The sequence below is a fragment of the Poromitra crassiceps genome, assembly GCF_964638095.1.
Source record: "Poromitra crassiceps genome assembly, chromosome: 8".
NCBI lineage: Eukaryota > Metazoa > Chordata > Actinopteri > Beryciformes > Melamphaidae > Poromitra > Poromitra crassiceps.
Genome location: NC_139629.1, coordinates 40,159,814 through 40,168,236, shown reverse-complemented (window position 1 = coordinate 40,168,236; position 8,423 = coordinate 40,159,814). Strand labels below are relative to the sequence as shown.

General features: G+C 41.2%; 1 long non-coding RNA gene across 1 annotated transcript; it reads left to right on the top strand.

Annotated features, from left to right (window-relative positions):
- The first annotated feature begins 241 nt into the window (after nucleotides 1-241).
- LOC310780868 lies at nucleotides 242-1,719 on the top strand. The gene is made up of 4 exons (XR_014552934.1): nucleotides 242-273; nucleotides 383-409; nucleotides 665-687; nucleotides 1,405-1,719. It is a non-coding gene; the product is annotated as an uncharacterized lncRNA (long non-coding RNA).
- The last annotated feature ends 6,704 nt before the right edge of the window (nucleotides 1,720-8,423 follow it).

Genomic DNA, 8,423 nt, shown 5'->3' with positions numbered 1-8,423 from the left:
CATGTTCAATGGATGGATGAAGTTATGGTTAGTCAGTTTTGGCAGGTACACACATGTACCAAGAGATACAAATGAACAATATACTGTACATTATACAATAAACTAGTTTGTGTGTGTGTGTGTGTGCGTGCGCGTGTGTGTGCGCGGACGCGTCCGTTTGCGTCCCTGCATCATGGCCTGCGTGTGTTGCCGTCGTCCACGAATGACGTTGCATGGCCTATAAATACCAAGTCGCTGGTTTATGACGTTCTTCCTTTTCACGATTCCGCAGCGGTATGTAGATGTCGACTAGAAGTAAAAATGTTGGTGATTGTATCCAAGTAAATCGTCATCTTTTTAAACCCATCGAACTAATCCATGACCTTTCCTCTTCTCCTTTCAGACAGCACTCTTCGACATGAGAGCTAAGGTTCGTGCTTTTTGCTCGCATCACAAAGTAAATCTGTTTTGTCGTGGCGGTGCTAGCTAGCTAACATTAGCCATGTTGGGCACGACAGTCGCCCTGACTGCGCACCTTTTTTAACATTCAAAATGTGTTTTGTTCTTGCCTGTGTACGTTTACATTTCGACTTTGATTGTTTAGCGAGGTTATTTTTTTAAATGTTTGCATTAAATGTCACTCCTTAGTGTGGCTAACGTTGTCTTGTTTTTCCTACTTTCGCAGTGGAGGAAGAAGCGCATGCGCAGGTAAGATTGTACTCGATATAATTGAAGCAAATCTGCTTTACTACTATTGTCATTTACTATTTCCTTTACATTCATGTTGAGACATGACTTTGACATTGAAATTGATGCATGAAAAAGCACGTGGGTGTGCATAGAAATTAAGCAGACTGCAGGAAGACAGGTGTCCCACGGGCACGAGGCAGCTGGCAAGGTGTCATTTTTCAACAGTACTGAAGGTGGCAACCCTGCTCAGTATTGTGATTTCAGGAATATTTATTTTAAGTGACATTGCTTCCTGTGAGACATTGAGTTTATATAATGACTTTGCTGTTGTAAACATTGCCGTTGCTGCTCTTCAATATTTAGTATATTTTTGTAATCAATGATTTAGTAATGCGAATGGGAGTATCGATTAATACAAAAAGTATCGAATAAGTGAGGGATTCATACGCATTACGCAAGCTTGCCACACCCTGGACATGGTGTAAAAAAAAAAGTTATCTGCACCCATGTGGCGATAACCTACTCTATTCATAGTATTGTCACATGGAACTGTTGGTAGGAGAATAACATGCTCCTAACCTGACTCTAATAAACAAGTGATTGTAATCAAATTACTACCTCCCCAATTGTGTGTTTCGTGAGGTAGAAAAGGCATTTAACATCGTGGGACTGGGAATAGCCTGTTTTTTTGGAAGGATTTTTGTCTATTTGGGTCCTGTGATTAATGATCTGCAGGCTGAAGCGCAAAAGGCGAAAGATGAGGCAGAGGTCAAAGTAAGCTGCCCTCTCCGCCGTGGCTGTGACCTCACCAGCTGACCGGTGACCACATGGAGTCCAGCCACTTTCCTATGTCAAGTTTGAGGCCAGCGCCATCCATATCAACCAGAGGCCATGCGGTGACAGCTTGGCTACTGATGTTGGACAGCTGATTCAAGACCAATTGGATGAAAGGCTTTTCCTCTGGGACATTCTGGACTCTTGTTCCTAACTCCTTAACTTTGTCATTTTGTTCTTGTTTATATTGATTAAAGTTTTTGGTTTAAAAAAAAATTTCAGCCTTGAGGTTATTCAGTGCATTGTATCTGTTTAAGACCGACAACGTAATGTATGTCATCAAATCCTGAAGTGATTCTATTATGAATCTAGTTTAGTACATCCTGAAGGACGGATGTTGTGAAGGGAACAACTGGAAACAAAATACCGTTTTGAAATCTGAGCAATATTCAACATGCGTGTATCATACTGCTGCAGTATGGTTCCATGATACACATTTCAGCTGCAGAAAGTCAGCAGAGCTGAGGCCTAAGCCCTTGTATAGTGTGACTCTTATTTGACCAAAGTGAAAACCACTATGAAAATGTGACCTGCACGCAGTGGATGTTAGTCATTGGGGGGGAGAGAATCACTACAATACTGGGTTGTGGGTGGCCCCCAAATGTATTCACAGTAAATCCCTGTTGAAACAATTTCATAACTCTGAGGTCAAATATTAAAAGGCAATTATTAAATAGACTAAAATAATTCAGTGAAAATGAGGACCCTTATTGAGATATTGCCCCCCCCCCCCCACGTGAATGGCCTATTTGTCCAAAGTTTCATGTGCAAGTTTATTTTGTCCCCTTACTATTACTTTTAATACACCTTCAGTGTTTCCCGCACACAAACTTTAACAGCTGCAAAAGTATTTTTGGAGACGCATTTAATTTTTATTTCTCAGGAAGGATGCGATCTGCAATTTATTTAACTAGTGGACGATCTTCCCCTCGCTCTACCTGTTCTATCGCAACAAAGGCTGACTCAATTTATTCTCTTGACCTTTGATCCCTCCCGGCCTATCTGAATGATGTATTGATACAGTGGTCCATTATCGCAAACTAAGACGGTTTAGTTTTGCAATCTCAACATCAATGTAATACATTTATTTTATAAGGGGCCTTTCAAGGCACTCAAGGTCGCCGTACAAGAATTAAAAACAGTTAAAAAATTACAAACAGTTAAAATGCAAAAGCAGAAATGGTACAAAACTTGCAGCAGAGCAACAATGGGGAACAGCATGTCAACAGACATACGCCTGCGTAAACGGGTGGGTTTTGAATGTGGTAATGGAGAGCGTATAGTGAATACAAGTTAAAGGTGCATTGCTGATGTGTTGAAAATAGCGTTGAGGTCTTAATATATTGAAAAGGTATTGAATTTAACGTCAGCATTTGTGCATATACCCTGAAATACCTTATTGCAACTCTAAAGGCTACACCCCAGCACAAAGATCGCATGGATGACAGATTTGATGTGTACTTCTACAAGGCACAGATTGCATTATGGACTGGCTGGGTCGTCCAGCGCCGGAGGTTTTATTGACGGGTCTGTTCAAAGACCTTGACAAGATCCCATGAAATCCCTTCAGCTTCAGACCTGATTGGCGTACACGTCCACAGCTCAGACCTGATTGGCGTACACATCCACAGCAAGGACGCCATGGGCACATTTCTCTCAAAACTCATTTGGATTCTGTCCACATTTCCTCTGTGGGCGAAATGCAGGCACTTTAGTACGGCAGCTCAATCTCCAGAGAAACACAACTCGAATACGGTAGCCTAGAGATCTTGTTTTACCCTTGAAGGTAGTCCAGCCCACCATTCTCTTCTCAACTAAGGTGATTTACAAGCAGGCTGTAGCTTCAGGACAGTTTATTACAGGGCATAGTGTCTTTCCCTCGCTTTTACAACTTCAATGTCCTTTCCATTTGCACTCGTACGCATGCAGGGCTGAAGCTGGAAAGAGCGTTCTGCCTCAGCATTACCATATATAAATGCATTGCAGCAGCACCCCGTCGAAGCAATATGGCTCAGTCTCTGAGGAAGAGATGTACTCCCCTGTTGTACAAGCCAGCAGATCTCAATTATACTGTCAGATATATTGTACCATGCAATATATTTTCTGAACAGAAGGCAAGACTGACTCATGAGTGCCTGCTTGTGGACACTTTGCAAGAAACATTAGAGTAGATTTTTAAATTGGGATGCGGGCCTCCCCGGGGGGAGTGAATTGAAGTGAAAACATATTACATTCTTACATTAGTTATCAAAAGGAGATCACAAAGAATATCCTAAATGTGTGTGATTTGGTTAAAGAGATAGTTCAGAGATACAGTATTTTTGTGGAGTTTTACCATTTTCTCCCCACCACTTACCCAGAGTCATAAACAAATCAATACCTTCAGACAGACCTTTTTTTTTATGTATTCGGTGTAGTCTGAAGTATATCAAACAGCAACTTACATCAGGCTGTCTTGTCTCAATTGTTGAGTGTATATGAGATCAAATAACATAATCATGATCCCATCCAGGAATTCAGCAAATGCTAAGCAAGTAACCTGGGGTTATTTATTTATTTAACTTTAAATAAATAATAAATAAATGTATTTATTGAATTGGCTCTTTCCAAGCTTTGTCTGAGGGGAAGCTCGCAGTTCCTTCGAGGAACTTGATGTGGATGATTTCACATTAGGAAGACAGTGTGTCTTCCTAGAAACAAGAGGAGAAAAAGAAGCAAGAGACAGGGAGGGTGTGTGGGTCTTCCCTGTCTCTTGCTTCTTTGCCTCTGCAGTGGAAGAGACGGTCTGATCCCCTCAGTGAATGTGAATGCTTGTTGAAACAGGTGACTGTGGTGTGCAGGCCTCTTTAACACTTTCACAGTTAAATGAACACATACTCGTATGGATGTCAAATTGTGTTCTTTCTACGTGTAAGTGCATGTTATGGTGGGGAGTAGACTTGGGTTGGCACTCGCAAAATGTCAGCATCCCCCTCCCCTTAGCACTGCCACCAACTAACTAGAGGCCAGGACGCGGTCCAAGACAAATAGATGATGTCATATAATGGGCAGCAGCCTCTGCCCAACTGCCCTCATCACTGAAAGCAGATAAACGTCAAAGGCCTAAGAGACAATCCGTATTTTAGGAGGTTAAACAGACAGACAGACTCAACAGCGAGCAGTGAGATTGGTGACTCTTCCGTGCTTGATCTAATTAAGTGGGAGCTTATTGGCTGAAGCTAAGCAGGCCCACAGCTCATTGGCCCACTAAACAAGTCATCAACTATGGTTGTGAACGTGTAAATTAGCACCAAGGTCCCAAGCCTTCTCACCCACTTGATCTCCATGTTGTATTGCCACCTCAGTGGCAGCTATATGGGGATCCAAATATGCGCCACCTGATCCTCTGCTCATTTTGCAGTTGGTAGATGACTCAAGCTGGAAATGAGCAGAATGAAAGCATGCATTATAATGTGCCCTCATTAATAAGTAATACCTTATATAAAATGGTCCACTATCCTGAGCATTAATTCAATCCCATTTAGTGAAAGTCGAGGAAAACAACTTTAATCCTTAAATTTGAGCAAATGATCCTCCTCGTTAAAAAGGCCTGTGTATGGTAAGAAATTGTTAAAGCAGAAAAATAATGATTATAAGAATGATGCACAATACAAATTCATCGCTAACAATCAATGGCATTGATTATGCTTTCCAACGAATAGCGTTTACAGCCCTAAATACATTTGTATTGTTTGATCTGCTATAAATCCTTCATCCAACTGACTGGGGTACCTGCAGACCCCAGAGGTGCTTTATTCTATCATTCAAAATGTTCCACACTGTCAATCAATTTCGTTCCTAATGACTTCATATCGTTGTTTTCAGCTTCTGTTTTAATGTGTGTGTGTGTGTGTGTTTAATACCAATGTATTTGGGGTCGTGAGGGACCCCAGTCAAAAGCACCCATTTCGGCCTATGCAGTTTTAGTAGATGGAATTTGTTTATTTATTGAGTTCATATTTGCCATGGGTCATAATTTAAAGTATCACACACTATCGGGGGGGGGGGGGGGCACTGGGGGATTTTGTGTGGGGGATGGGGGCACTCTGTTATTTTGAAGGAGACAGATGCAGTGGATGTCCTCATGTGCTCCGTCGATGAATTTGTGAATTAACGGTAACTTCCTTAAAATAATAATCTATTTTTTCAGATGACAATTACATAACTAGCTTAGTAGCATCACTAGTAGCATGACTCAATTTCCCCTCTGGGATCAATAAAGTTTTTCTCATTCTGATCATGTTTTGCGAAGAAATAAGTTAACATTTTGCTATGATGGTTGTACAGCATGTTTATTCTGGTCCTTGTATGTTACATAATGTTGGTAGGATCATTATCACATTTCCCCGAGTCTGACCTTTGACCTTTCTTCTTACATTCCTTACACTATATCTTGTCAACACACTAACGTGATCATGGTCATGATCCCCTCATGACCGATTCTTCTGCTTCTTCTTTCTGGATGACTAGTAGTTTATTACTGAAGTGTCATGTTTGGTCGTGTGCTCCTGGTTCTTGGTAGGCGTGGTAAAGGTGGGAGCAAAGGGGGGTCGTGGCCAGTGTTGGGCAAGTTACTTTCAAAATGTAATATACTACATATTACTAGTTACTTTCATTTGAAAGTAATAAGTTACTTTACAATATTACTGTCTGTGTAGAGTAACTAGTTACTTATTACACTACTTTTGCATTATTTTCACCAAAATAACAGCAGTAGCAGAATGACATCGCCACCCTTGAACCATAAACAAAAAACACCGTCTTGATGTCAGTATATAAACCATCCAAAATTCTAAATGTTATTCTTTTCCTTTGTTATTGTCATCTATACTGTCAATGCATCTATAGTGGTTATTTGCATAAAAACACACAATTTGATTAGGAAATTATTGTATCCTTATTTAAATATGTGCTCTGATAAAAACAAATGTCACTCAATTTGTAACTTGTGTCACTTGACAAAGCAACTGGTATAATATGACTGAAATCCTATAGTAGTAAGTTATATTACTGAGTTACTGCTAAAGTTAATATATTACATGTAATATGTTACTTTTGTAACGAGTTACCCCCAACACTGGTCGTGGCTCTGTAGTCTGGGCTCTGATCCAGTTTAATCTGGTGGCTGGTCACAAGGAATGATGCAGCCAAACTGTTCATGCTGACAAACAACCTTTCCTGTGGAGAAGTGACACAAATGACGAACACATGAAAGAGTATTTTATCTGATGCTTTATTCACAAACAAGCCTATTCATGATGAACATATTGATTCTGTCTAATATGAAGAGTTGTTTGCTTATTGGCTGACATCCGTGTGAAGCTCATTGATCCGGTGTAGTGCAGAATAGTGTCAAGTGTCAACGATACTGCAGTCCAGTTTGGAAGGAAACAGCACTTGGATTTCATTTGCTTGCCATTTTCAAAAAGTGTTGATGATGGTAGTCTGTGAGATGTGGCGAGAAGGCCTGACCGGATGATTTTTCTGCAGTTTCTTCTTTTTTTTTGGCCTCCCAGGACACTTCAGTATATCTGGCTTGGAGCAAAAGGGGCCTACAATGTGATTTTGGGCGAATAGGAGTATCATATAGTGTCGGTCTCAGTGAGATCTTTTCAGTGCCAAAAGGACACAACTGAAATCATGACACATACATTTGAATTCAACTGAAAGCCCAAACGGTAAAAGTAGGGTTTTGTTTGCTGCCGAATGGGCATAACTGCACTTGTGCCCTTTTGACACCAAGCAAAACCACAGACACTGAATAAGCAGTGTGGGTAGAGGATTATCACAGGACTTAGGTCAACTGAAAAGACATGCTGCCATAAGTCATAGTCATACTGTATGGCAACATGCTGATGTGAAGTCAAGATGAGCTCTGATAGTAAGACTGCTGGTGAAGTTATCCATCCCTCAGTGTTATGATGAGTTTAACAGGTCTTTTGAATGTACTGTAGCCTATCCCAGGACACATCAATAGGTGATGTGTCCTGGGATACATACAAACATGTGTTATAGCCTATAGCCTAAGAATCAAAAGTCGTCTTATGGACTTTTTGTAGTAGTAGTAGTAGCCTAGTAGTAGTAGGCTAGTAGTAGGCTAGTAGTAGTAGCCTAATGCAAAATCTGATAACACAAAAAAAGTTTAAGTTGCTTTTATAGTAGCCTAGGCTACGTGGTAACGGGAGCTGATGATCCAATTTGTTTTGGCTCTCCTGTCAAATCTCCAAGCAATTAAGACGAGTCGGACGAGTCACTCTTCCGAGGCTATAGAAACCAGAGCGCCTGGGGGGTCCTTTCTGAACAACAAAACAGCCATGTGACTTGACTTCTGTGATTTGGTCTATCAGATGAATTCACGTCAGGTGTCTAACTTTTACGGTGTTACTGTTTGCACTCCGCCAGCGATGAGCAACGGCCGTATCCAAGCAGAGAACCTTTTAGTTGCCAGGCAAAAGGGTCATTTATCCACGCATAGACTGGGAGCCTGCAAGATCAATGACTGATTTTACACGGCCATAACCACTTACGGTTTGAGCCGAGGTAGGCTACTGCATCCACTGGTGCGTAGGCCTATTACAACCGCATTGTATGTTGGCGCATCATTAGGCTAATAGCCTACTTGTCGATGTGGTGACGTGGTGCTTATCTGGGTTGGTTTCATTCATTGTTACGCAGTGAACAGAGCTAATATAGCCTACTGTAGACTTTTCTATTGACTGCTAGCTGCTGTCTCGGTTGTAAAGCTGCGGTGGAGTTGAGCGCTTAATTTGCGCGTAATTAGGCACCGGCTACCAAAGATAACAATAAAATAACGGGATGACCATGGTCATCCCTCTATTTGGCTTACTGGTTTACATAATTTGCAGGCCATGCTGCTTTGT